The 14,560-nt window shown below is 39.6% G+C and overlaps 1 protein-coding gene across 1 annotated transcript in view; it reads left to right on the forward strand.

Annotated features, from left to right (window-relative positions):
- The first annotated feature begins 1,720 nt into the window (after positions 1–1,720).
- IL1R1 (interleukin 1 receptor type 1) overlaps positions 1,721–14,560 on the forward strand; it is a 127,727-nt gene continuing 114,887 nt past the window's right edge. The window contains exon 1 of the mRNA XM_045827919.1: positions 1,721–2,044. The gene's annotated coding sequence lies outside the window, so the exon portion shown is untranslated. The remainder of the gene's footprint in view (positions 2,045–14,560) is intronic.

The raw sequence follows: 14,560 nt of genomic DNA on the forward strand, positions 1-14,560 counted from the left end.
CCTCTTGACAGGGTGCTTCCCAGCTCTGTTAAGCAAAAAACAAAAACAAAAACAAAAACAAAAAACTAAGCCTTGCTCTTGCTGTAGCCAGAAGGACGCTGTGCACTTCCTGGGTTTGCTTAGGGTGTGCCCATCCTTGAGCTCTTTGGAAGAAAGGGTGTGATGACCTTGGCTGGCTCAGACCACTGGGACCAACCTTGGAGCTGGGGGTGGAGTTTGTCTCTCCAGCCTCACAGCTATTCTACAGTATGAGGGAAGGTAGAAAGTTTCCCCCAACATTAGATGGGCTTCCCAGATACTTCAATGAGATTGTTTTTAGAGGTACTTTGGTTCTCCATATGGCCTAGACCTGAACACTCACATTATAGGAAGGTTAACAATGTCAGCAAAAGCACTATAGGAATGTTACCTTAAACTTCAAAATCCTTCTGCTTATTCTTAACATTGTTGAAATCCCTGTCCATAGCTAAAGGGGAATATTTTGTCTCTCCATTAAAGCTCATTAATCTACTAGTTAATCGTAGCTACTTGGTAATTACCTCTAATGAGAAGGCATTCTGATGTGGCCTCTGGAAAGGGTTCCAAGAAAAGTAAGGAAGTTGCACTGTCCCTGAGTATGTAAATCCCATTCTCAAATAAATAGGCCTGATCCCAGGTAGAACTTGAAGAGCAGTGCCAGATTAAGGGATTTTTGGGGAAAGTACTTACTTTTTCTAAGCATCTGTTTTTTCATCTGAAAAATTGGCCTGCAGTGTTTATATTTCCTAGAAAACTGACACATTGTAAGTGCCCATACTTGCTGTCTCTGTTATTGTTACAGAGAGACAACACAGGTTCAGAGCAAGGACAATCACTCAGGGTACATCAGGTGTTATGCTTGAGAGAATGGTGGTACAGACTGAAGTGTGAGGAGGGGAAAGAGGAGTGAGGAGTGTTGTGAGAGTGGGTGGGGTCACACTAAAAAAGATAAGGAGAGAGAGTGACAGTATGATGGCTGCAGGGTATGTGCAAACAAAGGTTTGAAAGGTGCCTTCTAGTATAATTCCAATAAGAGCAAAGGCTTTTTTTTAAAGACCCCTGGAACAAGGCAGGAAGATGTGCTGAGGCCAGCTGATGGAAGGCCTTGAGTGTAGAACAGAATTTTGGGCCTTTTCCCCTTCTGTGCCGTAGCTTTCTGAGTAGCACTATGATAAGCTGGACCCTGTGCCATTTTGAGAACATGAATCTGAATGCGGGATACAGGAGGGGCCATAAGAGAAACGTAAAAGAGGTAATCAGATGACACTATTTGTTGTGAATGGATCAGGTATGTTGTCAGGGCACATGGAAGGGGTGGTGGGCACCATAAAGAGGTCCTGGGTGTGAAACATAGAAAAAACTGAACTAAAGGTCCTGTATCATCATGCCTGTAGATGTTGTTATAAGAAAGGCTGGGAGGTTGGCAGAATAGGGAGAAGGTGTGAGACCCCAGACTTGGATGACAGGAACATATGACAGGCTAGACATTTTGACAAGTCTTATCCAGGTTTAATGCAAAGTCATATTAGGAGAGAGACATGGCCTTGTGAAACACAAGAAGTGACAGTGCAGTACAGAGTGCTGGTGTTTCATAACGCTTTGGCACATTTTCTGAATGATTCTGGCTGTTGGCCTGGTTGTGAGTTTCCTGCTTATAGTTCCCTACATGTGTCTTGCTGAGGATTAAAGCTCTATAGGCTCTGACACAGGCATCACCCAGAGCCCATTTTCTTCTTTCTTTTAGCTGTAGCACAGTTGGGTCATCTGACAAGATGTGAGGTAAAACTTTTGTGCTGCACAGACCAGATCCAGAGCTCATTGGCAAAGAAAAAAGGAATTAGTCCCTTTATCCAAGTATGACTTCAAAATGCACATTTGTTTTTAAATACCAACCTCAGCTCAGCTGGCTCCATTTGGGGAAGAAACCCAAAGGCCTCCTCTGAGAGTGACCACCTCCTGTGAGGCTGGCCATGCCCAAATGCCCAAGTGATGAGAAGAAGAGATGGCAAGATAAACTGCTTCTCAGGTTTGTGTTCCTGTATTTTTTCCTCCTGTTTGTTTACTTGTGCATTGATGCAATATTTAGAAGGGACAAATGGAATCTGATGAGACTGATGAAGTTATACTGCTTGTTGAAACAAGATTTGAATATTTTCTTGGAGTTATGTAGCTCTGTGGGCATTTTTAACCTTAAGATGTGTCTGGGAGTCATATTAAAAGATCACCTATGATTATGGATATTTTATTCTATCAAAGACTAACAATGCAATATTAAGATAAGAATGCTATAAAAGAAATAGGAAATATCTTTTATTACTCTTTGCTACTTATAAACTATAAATGGTTATGTGACTTTTGGTAAATTGTGAGGTTTAGTTGAAAGATACTGTAATAAAGTCTTATTAAAATGCTGTTTGTTGCTGATGTTAGAATTAGATTTACTTTATCACTTTCCATTAAGCTTCTCTAGTTTTAGAAGGGCATAATTTAGCCCAGTGTTTGACTGAAGGTGTTGCAGTACTATAAACGGACCTCTGCTGGTTGCACTTGAAGTTATAATGTATTGTTTTAGTAAGGCGTGTACCTGCTTCTTTCAATAAGGGCTTAAAATGTAACCTTAAAAGCATGAGCATGCTTTTTTCAAAGGCTTTACAAATGTGACACCTATAGCTAGCTGTAAGGAAGGCTGTGCACTCTTTTAGCAGGTGATAAACACTGCCCTGTATTTCTTATTGGATACCGTTGATATCCTTAATTTCTATCGATACTGTTGTTGTGGGAAGAATAAGAAAATGGAACAGAATATGGCAGGTTCAAGAAAGGAAATAAAGCAAAAAGAAGAACAAAATAAGGTTTATCACTTAATTTAATTAAATCTAAACTCCTCGCTCTTAAGCATAATGCTAGCTTGCACTGTGGCTCTGAAGGTGGGAAGATCTGGATGGTGGGGAAGGATGTTTTGAAAGATACAGAGAGTGACTAGCTGGTTTGGGAAATCACAGTATTTGCCCCCAGGTGACTGGAGACCATCTGTATGTTAGAGGCTGAGTGTGTTCACTGTAAATGTATGCATCATATGGGCTAAGGAAGAGGACAGTGCTCCCCAGACAATCAGAAAACACTTCTCGAGATGAGTTTGATCTTCCTGATAGTGGGGATGAATTTAAAAATTACCAATGGCCTTTCTCAGATTAACCTGCAGTTGTTAATCTTTTAACCATCAAAACCTTTGGGCCCCTTTCTGTTGCTTACTTAGGAGAAAAACTTGGCAGGTGTGGACAAGGACTGGCTAAGACCCACTCTTGAACCACATCCTTAAAAATTTACACAGACAGCATTATGCCAAGTGAAATAAGCCAGGCAGTGAAAGACAAATACCATATGATCTCACCTTTAACAGGAACCTAAACAACAAAACAAAGAAACAAGCAAAATATAACCAAAGATACTGAAATAGAGAACAGGCTGACAATTTTCAGAGGGGAAAGGAGAGGGAATTTCAGGGGAAAAGGGGAAGGGTTTACAGGAACAAATTTAAAGGACACATGGATAAAAACTAGGGGAAGGGTGGTAATGGGAGGGAAGAGGGGAGGGTTGGGTGGGTGGGCTGGAATGGGAGTAAAAGGGAGAAAACTGTACTTGAAAAATGATTAAAATTAAAAAAATTTACACAGCACATCTTCAATGTCAAAAATAAAACTAAAATAGAATACCAATAGATAAGTTAAAAAGATGAAAAATAAAAACATATCACTGTATATCATAGTTATAAGATATTTACATAATTTAAAAAGTTATCCCCCTGACAATTGTAACACCCAAAATTATAAAATAATATTGAATGTCAACTGTAATTGAAATATTTTTTGCCCTGGCTGGCATAGCTCAGTGGATTGAGCGTGGACTGCGAACCAAAGTGTCGCAGGTTTGATTCCCAGTCAGGGTACAAGCCTGGGTTGCAGGCCATGACCCCCAGCAACTGCACATTGATGTTTCTCTCTCTCTCTTTTTCTCCCTCTCTTCCCTAAGAAATGAATGAATAAAATCTTAAAAAAATATTTTTTAATGCAAACCATTTAAAAATGGTTTTTAAATGGTGTGCACAATGTTCCCCATCATTGCGAAATAAACACTGTTAATATTTTGGTGGGTATGTTTTTTTCCCTGAACACATATACATTTTGAGAGAATATACTTGTACTGTACCTGCTGTTTTATTACCTATTTCCCTTTCAATAACATATTATGAACATTTCACCATGTTAATGATTTTCTTTCTACAAAAGCTTTTAAATCCCATTATACAGATAATTTATTCACTTTTGTTGGTATATATTTCATTTTTTTATATTGTTAATATTACCAAAACTAACATCTTTGTAGGAAAACTTTGTATCACTGCTGGATTATTTCCTTGGGACCAGTTCTCAGAGGTGGAATTGTGGGGTCAAAGGGCACGAGCAGTTTTGAAGCTCTGGATACTTGCTATAAACTAATTTAGAAAAATGATATTAATTTATATTCCCTCCAGCATGGTATGAATATCATTTTCCTATGCTTTCACCAACATTGGGTTTTAACATTAAAAAACTAATACTAATAACTGGCAAGGCTACTTTGTTTTCTTAATGTACTTTAATGAAACAATTTGTAAAACCTCTGGCTTCTTATTCTGCCCTTTTCGGTTCACTGTCTTGCCTTTTTTGGCTATTCATTAGCAAAGCAAGCTAATGAATAGCCAAAAAAGCTCCTTTTTCAGTAGCAAAGCAAGCTCCTCTTAAAGTAACTTATGCTAACCTAATTTCTGAGCCCTTTGACCTCATTTGATGTTGCTAGGCAAGTCTGCTGAGTGTGAGGGAATTAGATGCTTTTGATCTGACTTTTTACTGTTTGAACAACCTAGGGTAAACCTCAGTATTTGTGATTTTATCTCCTTTTTATCTTTAAAATGTAGAGATTAGAACTGACTTTCTACCTCACCACATGGTCATACTGGAAACATAAAGAGACAAGATAGAGGAAATAGAAAAAAATAAAAATACAAAATGGTACTATTACTATGATTGTCACTATGAAGTTCATTTATATTCTTACTTTATAAAATATATAGCATTTGGAGAGCTGAATGCTGAAATTCTGACAATGACTTCTAATTCTAAATTTAGAAAGTTGTAAGTATGCATTACAACATATTTCTTGGTTCTTAGATTCAGCAGCAGTCTTTGGTGAGTTCCAGCAGCACACAAACATATTTTAAAAAACATAAAATGGTTTTTATTTGGTTGCTTATTTATCTTACTCACATACAGTACAACATGGCCCAGCTTCCATTTCTCCTGGGCAACTTATCTATCTTCTCTTTGCTTAGTTGTTCCAGTTATAAAATGGAGATAAAAATATAATTTAAAATGGTATTTTACTTATTTTTCTCTTAAATGTTTCAATAAGATTTTGGAATTAAATTTTTGTTAAAGTTTACTCTTCTCTTCTTATATCACATTTTCATCATCCACTTGTTTTGCTCTGACTCCTAGTGATAGCTCTTTCAGGGCAGGGACTGGTTTTATATGTGTTTCTCTTTCCAGGACCTGGTTTGGGGTCTGACATTCTGTGGGGGCTCAGTAAGTGTTTCTTGAATGAGTCAACAGAAGGGAGCTAGGAATATTTTTACATAATTCTGCAAAGACAGGAATATCCCAAAAAGAAATTACAGAAGATTTTGAAAGTGGAGATTTTCTGGGAGGCAAATTGATTTTGTTTGTTTAGTTTGGTTTTGGTTGATTTCTATTTCTATTGAGTAAATCTTTAAAGCTCTTAATGGATATTAGGCAAATAAATACAAGCCATGGGTAGAGCCAGGAAAATGGAGACCACAGGTTTGGTGTGTACAAGTCTCTTGGACTTGGTATGAATGTGAATAGTTTTACAGTGAGTACAGCATTTCACTCTGATCCTCAGCTCAGTGTTAGGCTGTTAAAATCAAGACCAAGCTAACATTTAGCAATGGTTTAAATGGTACTGAATAAATAATAATGGCAGCTAATAGATAATACTATATGTGAAGCCTGCTTCTAAGTGTCTCATAGAGGAAGTAGTTAGTATTATTATCTGATTTTGCAGATTAAGAAAGTGAAGCACAGAAAACCAATTTGCCTAAGTCACACCAGTAGCTGGTGCACTGCTGGGATTTATGATGCAAACAGTCTACTCTGGAGTCTATGCAAAGGTGAGGGTAGGATAGACAACTGGAGAGATATTAACATGTGGTTTTTGGATGGCTAATGATGTTTGTGTTGTTCACTTGGGTATATAATATGGTAACCATTTATTGCATTCCCACTAGGAATATGCACTGTTTTGGGTTCTTTACATTCCTTATCTCTAATCTTTCTCACAAACTTGCAAGACTGATATCATTCCAGCTTTAAGGCCAAACATAATAAGACTCTGAGAGGTTCAGTAAGTGGCCCAAAGGTGGCAGCTAGGAATCAAGGAACCATCAATGTACATCAAGTCTGTATAAATTCACAGCTCATGGGCCACACTGGTCTGGACAGTTGAGCGCTGATGTGCTTGGTTCTTCATTCAAAGGTGCTAGCGTCCAGTGCTGCTTCATTTGGAGGTGTTGAGCCTGGAAACTCAATCAAATCATCCCCTTACATGGAGGTTACAGGGAGGAATTGAACCTCAGTCTTTCTGAATCTACATGGGCCAGTGGGAAATGGCTCCAACAGTTAATTTTCAGGCTGGATGCTCCCTCTCAGGACCATCCCATTCATCATGTCAACCCAGACATGACGAGTGTTTAAAATACATGGAGACACTTTCCTTACACTTCATATCTTGAGCCTAAAATTTTGCTCCGAGGAAGTCTTAAGAATTTCTCCAAGGGGCTGCGTTTGGAGGATGGTGGGTGCTAGCTTAGAAGTGGAGGCCCAGCTTCCTTTTCTCCTGGGCAATTTATCTATCTTCTCTTTGCTTAGTTGTTGCAGTTTTAAAATGGAGACAAGAATATAATTAAAAATGGTATTTTACTTTTTTTTCTCTTAAACTTTTCAATAAGATTTTGGAATTGAACTTTTTAAATATATTTTATTGATTATGCTATTACAGTTGCCCCATTTTCCTTCCTTATTCCTCTCCACCCTGCACACCCTCTCCCATCCACATTCCCCCCCTTTAGTTCATGTCCATGTGTCATAAGTTCTTTAGCTTCTACATTTCCCATACTATTCTTACCCTCACCCTGTCTATTTTTGACCTACCATCTATGCTACTTATTCTCTGTACCTTCCCCCCCTCTCTCCTCCTCCCACTCCCCTGTTGCTAACGCTCCATGTGATCTCCATTTCTGTGGTTCTGTTCCTGTTGTATTTGTTTGCTTAGTTTGTTTCTGTTTTTGTTTTAGGTGTGGTTATTAATAATTGTGAGTTTGCTGTCATTTTACTATACATGTTTTTTATCTCCTTTTTCTTAGATAAGTCCCTTTAACATTTCATATAATAAGGGCTTGGTGATGATGAACTCCTTTAACTTGACTTTATTTGAGAAGCGCTTTATCTGCCCTTCCATTCTAAATGAAAGCTTTTCTGGATAGAGCAATCTTGGATGTAGGTGCTTGCCTTTCATGACTTGGAATACTTCTTTCCAGCCCCTTCTTGCCTTCTTTGAGAAGTCAGCTGACAGTCTTATGGGAACTCCTTCGTAGGTGACTGTCTCTTGCTGCTTCTAGGATTCTCTCCTTCATTTTTACCTTGGTTAATGTGATTATGATGTGCCTTGGTGTGTTCCTTCTTGGGTCCAATCTCTTTGGGACTCTCTGAGCTTCCTGGACTTCCTGGAAGTCTATTTCTTTTGCCAGAATGGGGAAGTTCTCCTTCATTATTTGTTCAAACAAATTTTCCAGTTGTTGCTCTTCCTCTTCTCCTTCTGGTACCCCTATAATTCGGATGTTGGAACATTAAAGATGTCCTGGAGGTTCCTAAGCCTCTCCTCATTTTTTTGAATTTTATTTCTTCATTCTTTTCTGATTGTATGTTTCTTTCTTTCTTCTGGTCCATTCTATGGATGTGAGACCCAGCTTTCATTTCATCACTATTGGTTCTGTGTGCATTTTTCTTCATTTCACTTATTGTAGCCTTCATTTTTTCATCTAATTTGCTACCAAAATCAACCAATTTTGTGAGCATCCTGATCACCAGTGCTTTGAACTGTGCATCTGATAGGTTGGCTATTTCTTGGTTTCTTAAAAGTACTGGTTGTAGTGCTTTCAGTTCTGTTGAGCCATCTTTGAGCCATCTATTTTTTTTTTGCCTTTGATCTGGTTGTGCCTGTTATGCATGAGGGGCAGAGCCTTAGGTATTCACCAGGGCAGGGCACCCCAGTCACTGGGTTGTGACATTGTATGTGGGGGTGGGGTCTGAGAGGGAACAATGGCGCTTGCTCCGCTCTCTGTGGGGCCTCTGTCCCTTCTGCCATTTCCCCAGAGCCAACTGGGCCCCTCTGCTGCCAATTCCCATGTGGGTGGGCTTGTGCACATGGTGGGACTTTCCAAGGGCCTCTCCTATGAAGCTGGGAGTCTCTTACTGCACCTCAACTCCCACAGGTGTTTTCAATCAGTATCCTGAGGCTCTATTTACCAGTGCTGTGATTCTGGGTTGCGCACAGTTGCTTGCTTCACAATCGCCACCTCACTGGGTCTGCCGGTTGCCACCTCTCGGCTGGGGTCTGCCAGCTGCTGCTTTCAAGCTCAGGGTCCACCTGCTGTGGCCTTGTGCACCCTGGATGCTTTACCCACCCCGTCGCAAGGCTCTCTGCTCTCCACGCTGTGACCTGTGCCCGGCTGCCCAACTCCACCCCTCCTACCCATCTGGATGAACAAGTCTATTTTATCTTCTCTGTTGTCTGACTTCCATACAGTTCAATTTTTGTCAGTTTTGGTTGTTATTCTATTTCTAAATTATTGTTGTCCCTATCTTGGTTGTGTGAGGAGGCACAGTGTGTCTATCTATGCCTCTGTCTTGGCCGGAAGTTGATTGAGGTTTTTAAAGAGCAGTTTTGTGTTCACAGCAAAATTGAGAAGAGGGTCTAGAGAATTTTGAAGTTTTACCTGACCCTCCCCGCCAGTTATCCATATGGCTGTCTCCTTAGAGTGGCACGTTTGTTACAATTGATGAACCTGCACATCATAATCACCCAAAGTCCATAGTTTGCAGTAGGGTCCACTCTTGGTGTTGTATATTCTCGGGGCTTGGACAAATGTATAATGACATGTATCTATCAATATAGTATCATACAGAGTAGTTTCACTGCCCTAAAAAAATCATCTATGTTCTGCTTATTTACCCTGGCCACCACTGATCTTTTTATTGTCTCTACAGTTTTGTCTTCTAGAATATCATAAAGTTGAAATCATATAGTATGTAACCTTTCAGCTTGTCTTATTTCACTTAGTTACATGCACTTAAGTTTCCTTTCTGTTTTTTGTTTTTCATGGCATGATAGATTATTTCTTTTCAAGGCTGAATAATATTCTACTGTCTGGATGTACCATAGTTTATTTTGCACCTACTGAAGGATATCTTGGTTTGCTTCAACATTTTGGAAATTATGAATACTACTTATATAAATATCCATGTGCAGGTTTGTGTGGACATTAAGTTTTCAACTCCTTTGTGAAAATACCAAAGAGTGTGATGGCTGGGTTGTAGGGTAAGACTATGTCTAGTTTTACAATAAACCATCACACTATCTTTCACAGTGGCTGTATAATTTGCTTTCCCACTAGCAATGAATGAGAATTCCTGTTGCTCGAGAGCCTGGTCATTACTTGCCAGTGGTCTGCATTTTGGACACTCTAATAGGTGTGTAGGTATTGAGATTATTTTAAAACCATTTTTGATCATAACTTTTGGTTTGTTTAGTGCTTATTTTTTAAACCTTGGCTGTGAGTCCAGCTGTGGTATGCCACAGTGGGGAATGGGGATCTGGCTGCTGCCTGTAGGGGTCACAGAAAACAGCCAGACAGCAGCACACATGGCATGCATGTGACAGAGAGATATGGATGTTGAGACAGTGACTAATGAGCCAAACCCTACATTAGCTTGGTGATGGGGCATTGCAGTTGGGAGGGATGAAGTCTGAGCAGACAGGCCAAGGGTAGATGGAACAGCATTAGAGCCTTGTTGGAGGAGCAGAAAGAGGATCTGTCCAAGGCTGTGTAGTGAATGGGAGACAGAAGCAAGGGCCAGATCACCATGGGGATTTGGGACCATGGCAAGGACTTGGGATTTTCTTCTAGATTTCAGGTAGCTTTAGTCTCAGGAGGGGGTCTGTAAGCCTTACTTCATAGACCATAAATGCTCACTGCATGATATTAGGGAGGCACAGCTTCCATGCACAAGACAATGACAAGGGATGTCATTGAATTTAGGGTTGTGGTAGGGGTAACATTTGGTATAAGTCTGGCACCCAGGACCTGGCCCTCTGGTGCCCAGCCCTGAATTCCTGTGTTTGACAAGTGACACAAACTTTGGCTAAAGCTAAATATGGCTATGGAAACATTCCACAAAAATACATTGTGCCTCTCCCAGAAATAAGACAGTTTATAAAAGGCTTTCTCATTCATAATCTCATGCATTATTAAAAGGACTGATTATTATGGACAAGTTATTATGGAGTGTCCAGTCTGGACTAGGCCTTGTGATTGGTAGTACAGATGGCAAGAGGAAGAGACAAAGAAGAAGAAAAGGTGAAGCTGCTTAGTCTAGTTTTGAGATAGAATCAAATGTCAGCAATCAGAAGGAAGGCAGGAAGGGGATAGCAAAGAAAGCTAGAATGCTTCTGTGCTCCAGATGAGAACTATGGCCTTATAGTGCAGGGCATGTGCAAATCTGCCCTCAGGGACCTGCTTGGTGGTATTGGGAGCCCACTGGGGCTGTAGCTTCTCTTACATCCTTCTCTGGAGGTATAGAAAGGTTTATTATCTAACTTTAGAGCTGAAGAAATAAGAACATTCCAGACTACTCCACTCCAGACTACTGAGTGGACAAAGGGTGGAGCTGGGACTGGCTCAAAAACTTGAAGGCCATGGTTCTCTGTGCTCTAGGATAGAGCAAAATTCTTACTTTCTTGGAAAGGCCTTCAGGAGAGGATCTCAATATACCATGCATCCTCTTTCCCTGTGGCTCCTCTGCTTCCATTATTTCAGAGCTGCTTTGTTTACCAGTCTATAACATTGGCAAGGGCCCTACAGAAAGGGTCTGAACTGGACCACCACCTTGGGTGCCTTTGGTAAGTCTCTTAGCTGGGAGGTACTTCCATCTTGTAAAGACACATAGGGCACTCAGGCCCATCTGTCATTTGTAGTCACTGCTAAGTGGGGATTAGTGTGTGTGTGTCTGTGTGTGGTGACTGAGATGAATGCCTCAGGAACTGCTGGCCAGAAGAGATGTTAATGGATGCAGGTTTTCATGGATGTAGGAACATCTTGGCAGAAAGTGGGAAGGCTTTGAGGTCAGTTAACACCCCAGGGAGCTTTGCCTCTTGTTCCAGGGGAAAAAGGACAGGGTTTGCTTCTGAGAAGAAGGGACTCTACAGGTGCATTTTAGGTGTTCCACCCAGATGGAACTGCCCAAGGGAACACAACATCAAGTGATAATGATAGGTAAAAAAGGGTTTCAAAGGGATATTTTCAAAAGAAAACCTCAAAACATATTTATAAAACTTGAAATGTATCTATGCTAACCATAAATGAAATAAAAATTTTAGGATTCACAGATTTTTTAGGCTTTTGGTTTCCCTATATCTGTGTTCAATCTGTCCATGACAATGGTATGACTAGTTTCAAAGACTAAAATTTCAGTGAGGACTTTAGTAAGTTTGATGTCTGAAGCCTTCAGACATAGCCCAAATCAATGAACAAAGAAATGATGACATTGCTATGGAACTAGGCAATGGCACGTTTGTGTCTTTTGTAGAAGTTTGCCTCTTTTTTAACAATTTGGGGGGAAAGTATTGGAAATAAACGTGCTTATAAATTGTTCCCTGTCTTTTTTCTAAACACGCTGAACTTCTTGACAAAGAAGCACTTCTTGGCTGCAATTAGTAGTGTTGCTTTTAATGACTGCAGCTGCTCAGTCATTTATGCTAACAATATATTTCAACATGATCCATTCCAACACATTCCAAAGCCATGAGTTAGCCCCTCAAAGACTGATGTTGCTTCCCTAATTCTATTCCCAGAGTTATTGAGAGACTAGAACTTGACTGGAAATCCTGAGGCAACATTTTTAGACCTTCTATTACGTGCAATTTCATTTGCTAGCCCCTAGGTCTCTTCACCCTAGATTGATCAGGAGCTACCTCATTCTGGAGGTACCAGCAGTTCTTGGCCTCCCTGGAGTCATCCATCTCCTGCAGGCGATGTCTAGGTGCTTTTCCAACATTACCTATGTTCCTTGCACAGGTTTTATTATGTTCAAGTTGTCCTGAAGGAAACTGAAGCCCAAAGACAGCTGGCAGTTTCTTAAGATTGTAGCAAATGAATAAGAGTCAGGATTTGGACATGGGTCCACTGGACTTCCATATCTCTTTACATGTCATTGTACTGAAATTATAAGGGCACTCAAAGGAGGATAGCACTAGTTTATGGAATAGTTCTCTTTCGGATGTAGTTGGAACAGTCAGATCTGTATGAGCACTAACATTTCTCAGAGTTTGTGGAATTTTTCATTCAAGCTGGCACATGTTAACTGTATGCTAGTTTTTTTAAAAGCACATTATGTGCAGGGGTTACTTTCCAGCCTCTGAAATGGCCAGTAGATAATATTTAAACTAAAATCAGTATAAGTGAAATGCAATAGTAATAAAGTACAAATTCAAGTATAATAGGGACTCTATAGATATTTCTCTGGAATGATTAAACAGACCATGCCTGGAATAGGTAGGAGAAACCTGGTTTTACAAATAGTATGTCCTATCTACTAAAGAATAGTTCATACATCAAAAATACAAGAGATAAGAGTTGGCAAAGATATGTAAAAATGAAAACCCTTGTCATTATTGATGGGAATGTAACTTGGTAAGTGGCTATGGAAAATGTTACAAAAGGTCCTCAAAAAATTAAAACAGAACTATATTATCATCCAGCAATACCATTTCTGAGTATTTATCTGAAGGAAATGAAAGTAGGATCTCAATAGACAGATTTGCACTCTCATGTTTATTACAGCATTATTTATAATATCCAAGATTTGGAAATGACCTAAGTGTCTGTCAATAGATAAATAAAAATGTGGAACTTATTCATAAAAAATTGTGTATTTGTTCTTACATGTTTAAACTTCAGACATCTTCAAGTACTCCCCATTTGATGCAATAAACTTACTGAGACATTTTTTCCATTGCTCAAAACAGTTTTTTGAACTCATTGATTTTGATGCCTTTTATTGCTTACAGCATTTTTCTTTAAGATTTTATTTATTTATTTTTAGAGAGAGGGGAAGGGAGGGAGCAAGAGAGGGAGAAAAACATAAATGTTCAAGAGAAACATTGATCAGTTGCTTCTTGCATCCTCCCACTGGAAACCTGGCCTGCAATCCAGGCATGTGCCCTGATTGGGAATCAAACCAACAACTTCTCAGTTTGCAGGCTGGTACTCAATCCACTGAGCCACACCTCTCAGGGCACTTTTGTTACTTTTTGTTTCACCTGTCCCACCTCAGCAAAAAGTTTCCCTTTGAGGATTTTTTCCACCTGGAAAACAGCAACAAAAGTCACTTGGTGAGAGATTGGGTGAATAGGGATGATGGGGCAGAGGGTTCATGCTGTTTTTGGTTAAAAACTGCTGAACGCACAGTGTGGTATGTGCAGATGCACTCGTAAATCATCCATCATGAAAGGGGAAATGCATGGAAAGAATCTTAAAAAAAAAGTCCACGGAAGCCAAACAAAACCTTCCACCACAACACAAGCTGATATGCTAATACAGATGGGTTTCTAGAACACTCACCTGGGAGTGGGGAGCCTGTACCAAAGGGGCCCACCCTCCAGAAGATAATTCCAAGTTATCTGGGGTCCCCCCTTTGTATATATGTATATATAAATGAAGTATTATTCAGTTATGAGGAAGAAGGAAATCCTGCCATTTGCTACATGAAGGCATTAAGTTAAGTGAAATAAGCCAGATAAAGACAAATAATATCACTTATTTGTAGAAGCTGAACCCAGAGAAACAAACAGTGAGTGATATTACCAGGGACAGAGGGTGGAGTAAATGGGGAGATGTTGGTGAAAGAGTACAAATTTCCAGCTACAAGATTATCAAGTTTGGGAATCTAATGTACAGTATGGCAATTATAGTTAATAATGCTGCATAATAATAACACTTGAAAGTTGCAAAGAGAGTAGATCTTAAGTGTTTTATGGAAAAAACATAAGTAGTAATTATGTGATACGCTAGAGGTCATAGCTAATATCATATTGCAATATATAAATGTGTCTAATCAATACATATAAGCCTTAAACTTATACACTGTTATAT

The sequence above is a fragment of the Phyllostomus hastatus genome, unplaced genomic scaffold, assembly GCF_019186645.2.
Source record: "Phyllostomus hastatus isolate PE091 unplaced genomic scaffold, TTU_PhHast_1.1 phas_scaffold_78, whole genome shotgun sequence".
NCBI lineage: Eukaryota > Metazoa > Chordata > Mammalia > Chiroptera > Phyllostomidae > Phyllostomus > Phyllostomus hastatus.